This window comes from Cicer arietinum, chromosome 6 (genome assembly GCF_000331145.2).
Source record: "Cicer arietinum cultivar CDC Frontier isolate Library 1 chromosome 6, Cicar.CDCFrontier_v2.0, whole genome shotgun sequence".
NCBI lineage: Eukaryota > Viridiplantae > Streptophyta > Magnoliopsida > Fabales > Fabaceae > Cicer > Cicer arietinum.
The window spans coordinates 24,784,947-24,793,770 of record NC_021165.2 but is presented as its reverse complement, the minus strand read 5'-3'; positions in this window follow the sequence as shown (position 1 = coordinate 24,793,770).

The following is an 8,824-nucleotide window of genomic DNA, read 5'->3' as shown; positions in this document are numbered from 1 at the left end:
ACTCTTTCACTTCTTGTTGTGTGTAGGATCATCATTTCGATAGGCTTTATATTTTGGATGACCTACGAGTCCTAGATACTACAACCTCACATGCATTGCTGATTTATTATCAGGTTTTTGTTTGAATTCTCTGTCTTCTAGTTTATTTTTGGCATTCTCGTCTTAGACATGTTTCTAGTTCTAGATTAAAATATTAGGCTTATACTACAACCTTAGAATGTTACAGACCACGATATTTCAAACTGTTGTGGTTGTAAACTTAATAAATTTTCAACTTTACTGTTTAGTAAAAGTGTTTCCGTTTCATAACACATTTTGATTTAGTTTGCTATAATGTTTGGGGTCCATCAGATGGTCTCCCCAAAGGTGGATATAGATATTACGTTTCGTTTAATGATGATTGCTCTTGTTGTTGTTTGGTCTATCTTATGAAAAATCAGTCTAAATCTTTTGATTTTTATCATATGTTTCGTGCTATGGTAAAAAGTCAACATAATGTTGCTATAGAGTATTTTGTTTTTTTGATTTAGGTGGTGAATATACCTCTAATAAATCTCTGAATTACTTGCTTATAATGACACCCTCCCACTAGATATCTTGTACTAATACTCCTCAACATAATAGAGTTGTTGAAAGGAAATATTGTCATGTTACTAAGACTGTTTGTTCCATTTGTTGTTTGCTTCGGTCACCAATGAGTTTTTAGGTGAAATAGTTCTTACTGTTTTCAATTCTTTTATACAATCCCATCGTCTATCATATCAAGTTTGTCTCCCTTTGAAAATGTGTATGTTTCTATCCATGATTACTCTTCTTTGAAAGTCTTTACTTTTACATGTTTTTTTCTTCGTCCACAAGTATAACGCAATAAGTTGTCTTCTCGTTCTGTCATGTGTATTTTTCTTTGTTATGAGGATAGTCAAAAAGGTTGTTGTTGTTATGATCCTCATGCAAGAAAAATTTATGTTTCTCACTCTATTTCCTCTCATTCTCATATTACTAATAGTTCATAACTAACTCATATTGATCTATTTGGTTCTAATGATAATGCATCTAGTGATTGTAACGTTGAGAGTTGTAGGAAAAATACTACTTCTAATACTTAATAACAATATTATCTATTATTGTTAAACCCATCATGAAATATGACAATGTCTCATTTCTTACTCTTCCAAGAAATTAGAGAATATCTAAGAGAGATACAAAACCATGTGATGAGCTCGTGATCTGTGAAGTCACCAACCCAATCAACATTAGAATAAGTGTGTTACTCCAGCGAGGATGATGATGAAACTAGAAGCTCTAATTTTAGTTCCTCGAAGATAACAAATAATACGAAAAACATCCATCCAATATATTATAGTAGGAGAAACAACAAATTGACTAACAATATGAACATCATAAGCCATATCAGGTCTGGTAATCGTAAGATACATTAGACTGTCAATCAAAGTACGATATAACGTGGAATTTGGTAAAGTAACACCATCAAATGGAGTATACTTCACATTCAACTCAAGAAGAGCATATGTTGCTCAAATATTAGAAATACAAGAAGGTTCAAGAATATTGACAATGTACTTACTTGGATTGAGATAGAAGGTATACTCTAGTATAATAGGTTATTTTAATCCCCACGAAATAGAGAAGGATGTTTAAGTCCTTCACCTCACACTACATGGCTAATTGTAATTTCAACTCATTATTTGCACAAACATCATCACCTATAATAATCATATCATCAACATACAAAGAAAGTATAATGTGACCATAAGTGGTGGATTTGATAAACAATACATAATCATGTTCACTATAGCAGAAACCAAGAGATGTGATCACATTAGAGAATTTCTCAAACCAAGTTAGATGAGCCTATTTAAGACCATAAGGAGCATTTTTTAACTTACACACTTCCCCATGATTATGAGAAACACCTTGTGGAGGGACTATATAGACTTTTTCATGAAGTTCACCATTTAGAAAGACAATTTTGACATCTATTTGAGAAATATGCCAATGTATAAATGGGTACATATAGTGGCCATTTTGGCTACAAGTGAAAAAGTTTCTTCATAATTCGTACCATATTATTGAGAGAATCCTTTAACAACAAGACGTACATTGTAGCGCTTAACTGATCCATCAGACTTAGTTTTGATCTTGTATACCCAATAGACCTAATAACACATTTTCTTAATTTTGTGCAATGCAAAGAGTTATTCTGCCATAATATGCTGTCAAAAAGGATCAAGAATAGCCTCTTTATAGGAAGATGGCTTAGAAAAACTATGAATAAAGGTTAAGAAATAAATAAATGAAGTTCAGTAAGTGGAATAGACAAAATCTGGTAACTAAGTAGACTTATGGTGACAAGAGAGGTAATAAGGAGGCGAAGGCGAATATGGATGATCAACAATTATAGGAGGTTGTCGAATAGCCAGCGGGCAAGAGGGATGTCATCGTGTGGAGTTACGTGTTTATTATGATGTTGAATTGGCTGGTGACCCCATAGAATGTAGGTCCACCATAGAACTTTGTATCTTTCTTGGAGACTCTCTTATTTCTTGGAAGAGTAAGAAACATGGCATTGTCTCTTGCTCTTCTATAGAATCTGAATATTGTGTTATGACATCCACTATTACTGAAATAATTTGGCTGTGTTGACTTTTGTCTAATAGGGCATCTCTCTTTTTGAGCCGACTTTGATGCACTGGGATTGCAAGAGTGTTATTCAAATTATTCAAAACTTTATCTTTCATGAACGCACCAAACATATTGAGATTGAACCATCTTCAACATGGAACTATTACTCTACGGTTTGCCTCATCCTCTTTACATATTAGTGATTTGCTCACAAAGATGCATTCAATTGAACGTTTTCGTTTTTTGATTTACAAACTCTTGATACTCCTTGTTAATGCATCGTGAGTTTAAGATGTGATGTTAGATAATATTGTTATTATGTGTTAGTAGTAAGGGTACTTTAGACTTTTCTATTCTTTAGTATATATACCTATTGTAACACTAGAAAACATAAGCTTTGTTCATTTTATTTATGAAACCCAAGCTAATGGTTCTTTCTCTTCTTCCTCCTTTATGTTTATGCTAGATTATAATTGTTACATTGGTATCAAAGAGTTTTGGTTATTTTCGAGATTTATTGTAAAGTGATCCACATATAGTGGGATTCGGGGCCGATATTGGTTTCCTCCTTTGTTTCAGTTTTCGACCTAATTCTACTTCTCTGTTTACGGCATAGTTGCTCTCCTGTGTCTGAAACAATTGTTCTTTTGTCACTAGTGCGATTTCGTTTGGTTCTTAATTGGCTCTGTTATTAACAAGTTATATGTAATTTCTTTTGTTCTTAGTGATTGACTCATCTTCAATTCTAATATCTAATTCATAGTGATTATCAAAACATAGGTCTGAGGAACTTTTGTTATGATTTACTTTAAAAAGTACGAGGAATGGGTAAGAAGTGTAATGGAATTAAAATGAAGTCAAATGAGTTTAAATTTTTAATTTCATGGAAGCTTTGGTTGTCTATTTCTTTTTATGGAATATTTCAAATTCGCTCATTTTTCATAATTGTCAAATCACAATATTTGAGATTCCAAAAGTAAATATAAAGCTGTTTATTTTAACAAGAATTTAAACCTATATATAAATCAAACTTGCTCGATTTAATAAAGTGATAATGCAAATACTTAAAGAATTTAATTTATATATTTTCAGCATAAATTTTACACGATCAATCATAAATATAAAATTATTAAAAGTGTTTATTTTTAACATAATTATTCATAAATGATTGTAATGTTTTAGTAATATAATTTTTGTATATATTTATAGTGCATGACAATTAAATTTATACTTCAAATTTTAAAATAAATATTATCCGTTAGAAATACTTAAATAATTAACTAAATTTTTAAAAGTCATAATATATAGGTTAAAAAGAGTTAGTTAAGGTCTTTAAGTCCAAGTTCAATTGACAAATATCGATATTGTTAAGTCGAGCATCTTGTCTCGGGTTCGAACTCGAAATCCCAATCGTCGGAGTTAATTATAGTGAAATTTATTATTTTTTCTAAAAAATAAAAATAAAAAGGCCAGTTAAGTCAATGTGATTGTGACATCTAGAGATGTTAATAAAGTTTCAAATTTCAAAGTGTATTTTAAAAAGAATTTTAATAAGCTCCTTAATATTAGGCTCTCTAATAAGATAATTTTTTAAAGTTTCGACACATAATTTGACTATTTTTTGTGGACTAAAGTGAGATATCTCGTGGGTATAATGTTTTGTTGATTGAGAGTTTTTTTTGAATTTTTATTTTATTTTTTAAATTGAAAAATATTTTAAATCATTTTTTATTGAAATTTTTTTTTTGATTTTTTTTTTTCAAATATATTTCGAGAATAAAATTAAAATCAATTTTTAAAGGAAAATATTCAAACTTTTTTTCCTGATATTTTTTTTTAAAAATGGAAAAATAAATTTAAAAAAGTTGATTTATATGCCACACTTAACACATAATTTTTTGATTTTTGTAGCTATAAATTTTTTAACTCCTCCAATATATGAGATCCCATAAGTAGTGAACTTGTGAAATTAACACCTATAATAACATCTACCTACTAGTCGTGATGGTTACGTAACACACGACACCATAAAAAGATCTAAGGTTTTGTTGCAAATGGAAGCAAAATGTAAACAGAGTTATAAATCTAATTATCAAAATGGGAAATAGATATCTACTTTAAGGGAGAAAATTTTAGTGTGACTTTAATGTAGTTGTGTATAAAAGATAGAGAGTGGTGATTAAAATATAGAATAAAATATAGAGGAAAATATGAAAAAGAATATGAATTAAGAGAGAGAAATTCACTCTATTTTTCCACTCATATCCATCAAAATGAGACAAAACCAGAAATCCTTAGAACAAAGTAACCCAACATTGCCACATAACACAAGTGTTAGCCAGACTGGCTTGTTTTTACTCAATTTATCAATTAGGTTTTTATTGTTAACCGCAATTTATTATTAATTAAAATTAAAAAAAAATGATTATTTTTCTTATCTTTTAGTAATCATCTAATCATTTGTAAGAAGCGTGAGTATTTGATAAACATAAACTACAAAATATAAAAACTGTGGTGGGTGGTGTTCAAAACTTGATAAAAGAATATCATGATTTGTTTTTTTAAGGCATTAGAAGTTGTGTTATTTTTTTCTTTGTCAACTAGCCTAAATTCTTTGTTTTTTTATGAATGACCATAATTAAAGTTTAATTTCAAGCTGAAGCAATCTGACAAAATTTCTCAATCAACCACAATAAACAAACTGAGACTTAGGTTAATTTTGAAAATTTAGAGGTAATTTATCTATTATCGAATGAAAATTGACTATGTAAATAAATTTATTAGTATCGGTAATTTAATATTTTCTACAATTGTAAATGTTTTTATGTGTTAAACTTTCAATGAATTATAGGTAAACTTCAAAAACAACGATTAGCTCTTAATGTTTTTTTTTTACATAAACAACGAAAATGGATTGAGATGGAAACAAACTATAATATAAATGAGTAAATGACTATTATGTTTACAAAATGAAACTTAAATGATCTATAAAAATAAAAATAAAATAAAAAATTTAGACTTAAATTAAAAGATCACATATGTAATTTTTATATAAATAAATAATTTTAGACGATAGATTTAAAATTCTTTTAAACACGAAATTAGCTGTATAAAACTTCATCACCAACAAAATAATATTTTTTGTATATGATTAAAATTATAATTAACTTATATATTTAATTTGGATGGATAATATGCATAGGTATATTTTTAGGGAATAATGTGCAAAGTTATTATCAATTTTTCTGTTTACTAAAAAAAAATCACTTTATTTATACGTATTAATTTGAACCGCCCAATTTACTTTAAATTTTGATGAAAATTTTAGATCACTGATTTTTTATTTATAGGTATTAATAAAAATTCCCATAAACAACTCTAAAATTTTAAATTTAAATTCGAAACATATCATTTAATCTAATAATTTTGATATTTATCGATTAAAATAAAACTTAAAACAATCGTCGATTAATTTTAGTATTGATAATCCAATTAAAATAAAACTTAAAAACAATCATGGATAAATTTTAGTATTGATAATCCAATTAAAATAAAACTTAAAAACAATCATCCATTAATTTTAGTATTGATAATCCAATAATAGATGTATGGTTACTATGAATGCAAAGAACCATAAAGACTTTTGATTAAGAAAAAGAATTATAAAGGATCTTGAGTTGTTGTAACGTGTAAATTATTACTCATTCCCATCACGGAATATTCTGAGGAATCTGGATGATGTTTTCTATTTATATTTTTGTTGATTCTGAACGTGTTTCATTTCCATTTTTTATTATTAATATTCTTATTTATTTATTTAAAAGTTTAGATGAGTTTTAAAGAGATTTTTAGTCTGCTGCGGGAGTTAAATTCCCATTCGATCTAAGAGTAAGATTATTAAAATAACTGTTTTAAATTTATATAAAAAATAAAATTTAATCAAAAGTTTTAAAAAAAATTACTTAATAAAAAGATTTTATATTTTAATATTCTTAAAATTAAAATATATAAATCTTTTTTAAATTTAATATTGTCTCAATAATATTAAATTAAATAAAAAAAAATACTACATGACATCAATTACATTAATTTATTAATGTCAAGTTAAAATTTAAGAAATTTATTTTAGACTTCATATTAAAATTGCTTTAGACCTCCATATGTGTTGGATCAGGTCCGGTTGAACTCACAATCTTGTAAAAAGAGGAAAAATTTCTTACCAAGTGAAACAATCTTCATTGTTTTTATTTATTAAATTTCACTTCAATTTATAAAATAAAATAGAAAAATTGTAAAAAGTTCAACATTGGTATTAAAAATCTTAAGTAGAAAATTCAAATGGATCATATTAAGGTAAAGAGAAAAAGAATCTAGTGCAACAAAACAAACATCTAAGAGAAGCATTACGAAAACAAAAAAAATCAAAGACTATATCGATTACGGTAATAGTCATTCCAAATATAACATAGTAACAAGTTCCACCATGTAAAAACAATGAATATAAAACCCAACCTTAATAAGTTTGTCCGCACACATGGTATCCTATCTATACATATGAAAGATGTATAACTACAATTGTCTTATAAGAAATATACAATTTATTTATCTAGTCTTCAAATTCTAAATCATAAGATTAAAACTATTGAAATAGTAAACGATCAACAATAAAAAAATGTACTATATTTTGTAAAATAAAATAAAAATTGAAAATTCAATTAAAGAAATGGAATTTATAGTGAAAATTTAAAATGAATTTTATTTTGAAATATTTTTTTGTTTGTTAAATTAACATTTATTCTAATTTAGATGGAGTAAAATTTAAGTTAAACAATGTTAGGTGGATTCCAACTTAAGTTAAACAATATATGTAATTGGGCTTGGCCCATGTGATGTTGGTGGGTGGATGGAGTCCGTACATAACCACTTGTAGTGATTTGTGCGTGAAAATTCAATGTGCCGTACGCGAGTAACATAGCACATACGCCAAAGAGAACAAGGATTGGATATGGTGACTGGTGGATCTTCATCTTTTCTTTGAAATTTTAGTATGTTATTTCATGGGATATAACTGGATCGAATAAATTGAAGGTCATTGATTTCGAGATTCTAATTTTAAAAATCAATAAAAACCGACTAACATTGTTCATGTATAATATAATATTTGAGGGTTAAATCTTCATCTTATTTAAAAATTCACATAACTTTTTCTTTTGAGATTTACTATATATATATAATTTAACTCTCTCACCTTCTTTTATTATAAAATTCATTTTATATGTATAAATTTTACAAAATAAGTTCATAATACTTGGTAAATACTACAAGAAAACAGTTGTATACTTACAGAAAATTACTCACGGACCTCAATTCGTGGGTAAATTATTCAATATCTACGAAAAAATCGTGAGTAAATTTGTTATTGAATAAAATAATTTTTGTTGATTAAATTCTATGGCTAATCCGTAAGTAAAATTTAAAATTTTGTAGGTAAATTTTAAAATAATGTTAAATTACCAAAATTTCTTGGTATCTTTTTTTTAACACGGATTCTCTGTAGTAGGTAAATGAAGAGAATAATGTTAAGTTGTCTATGGATTGTCCGTAGATAAAGTGAAAGTGAAATTTTATTAACTATTTTCCTTTTTTTTTAAATAAACTTATTCCCCCAAAAAAAAAACTTATTCTAAATAAACTTATTCCCCAAAATTTTGTGGGTAATACTCGTTCTTACTAGCAAAACCCTTTCCTTGGCTCGCGCACAATCCATAGTACCGCTGTCGATCAGAGCTCTCCGGCGGCCGATCAGAGCTCTCTTGCTGCCACTTCAAAGTCTCATTCATAGGTTCTCTTTGTAGTTGTGTCGTTCGCTCTCTATCTCTTTCTCTTGTTTGTTTTCTCTCGTTCGTGGACTTTATTTCGTTTGCTTTTTCTAATTTATTCTATTTTCATGATTATTTGGTGTGTAAATGAATGTTTATTAATTTATTTGCAAACCCTAATGTTTATTGAGCACAATGCAAAGAAAAAGTAAAAGAGAGAACCAAATCTGTGGTGGTGTGGTTGGTTTCTGCTACTCCAATCACTTTCTGAATGGAAACAACCAACAAGGTGAAATGACTTTCCTTTCCTTTCTTCTATTTTCTTTCTGTTTCCCGAGAAAATCTCATACCTCTACATTCCT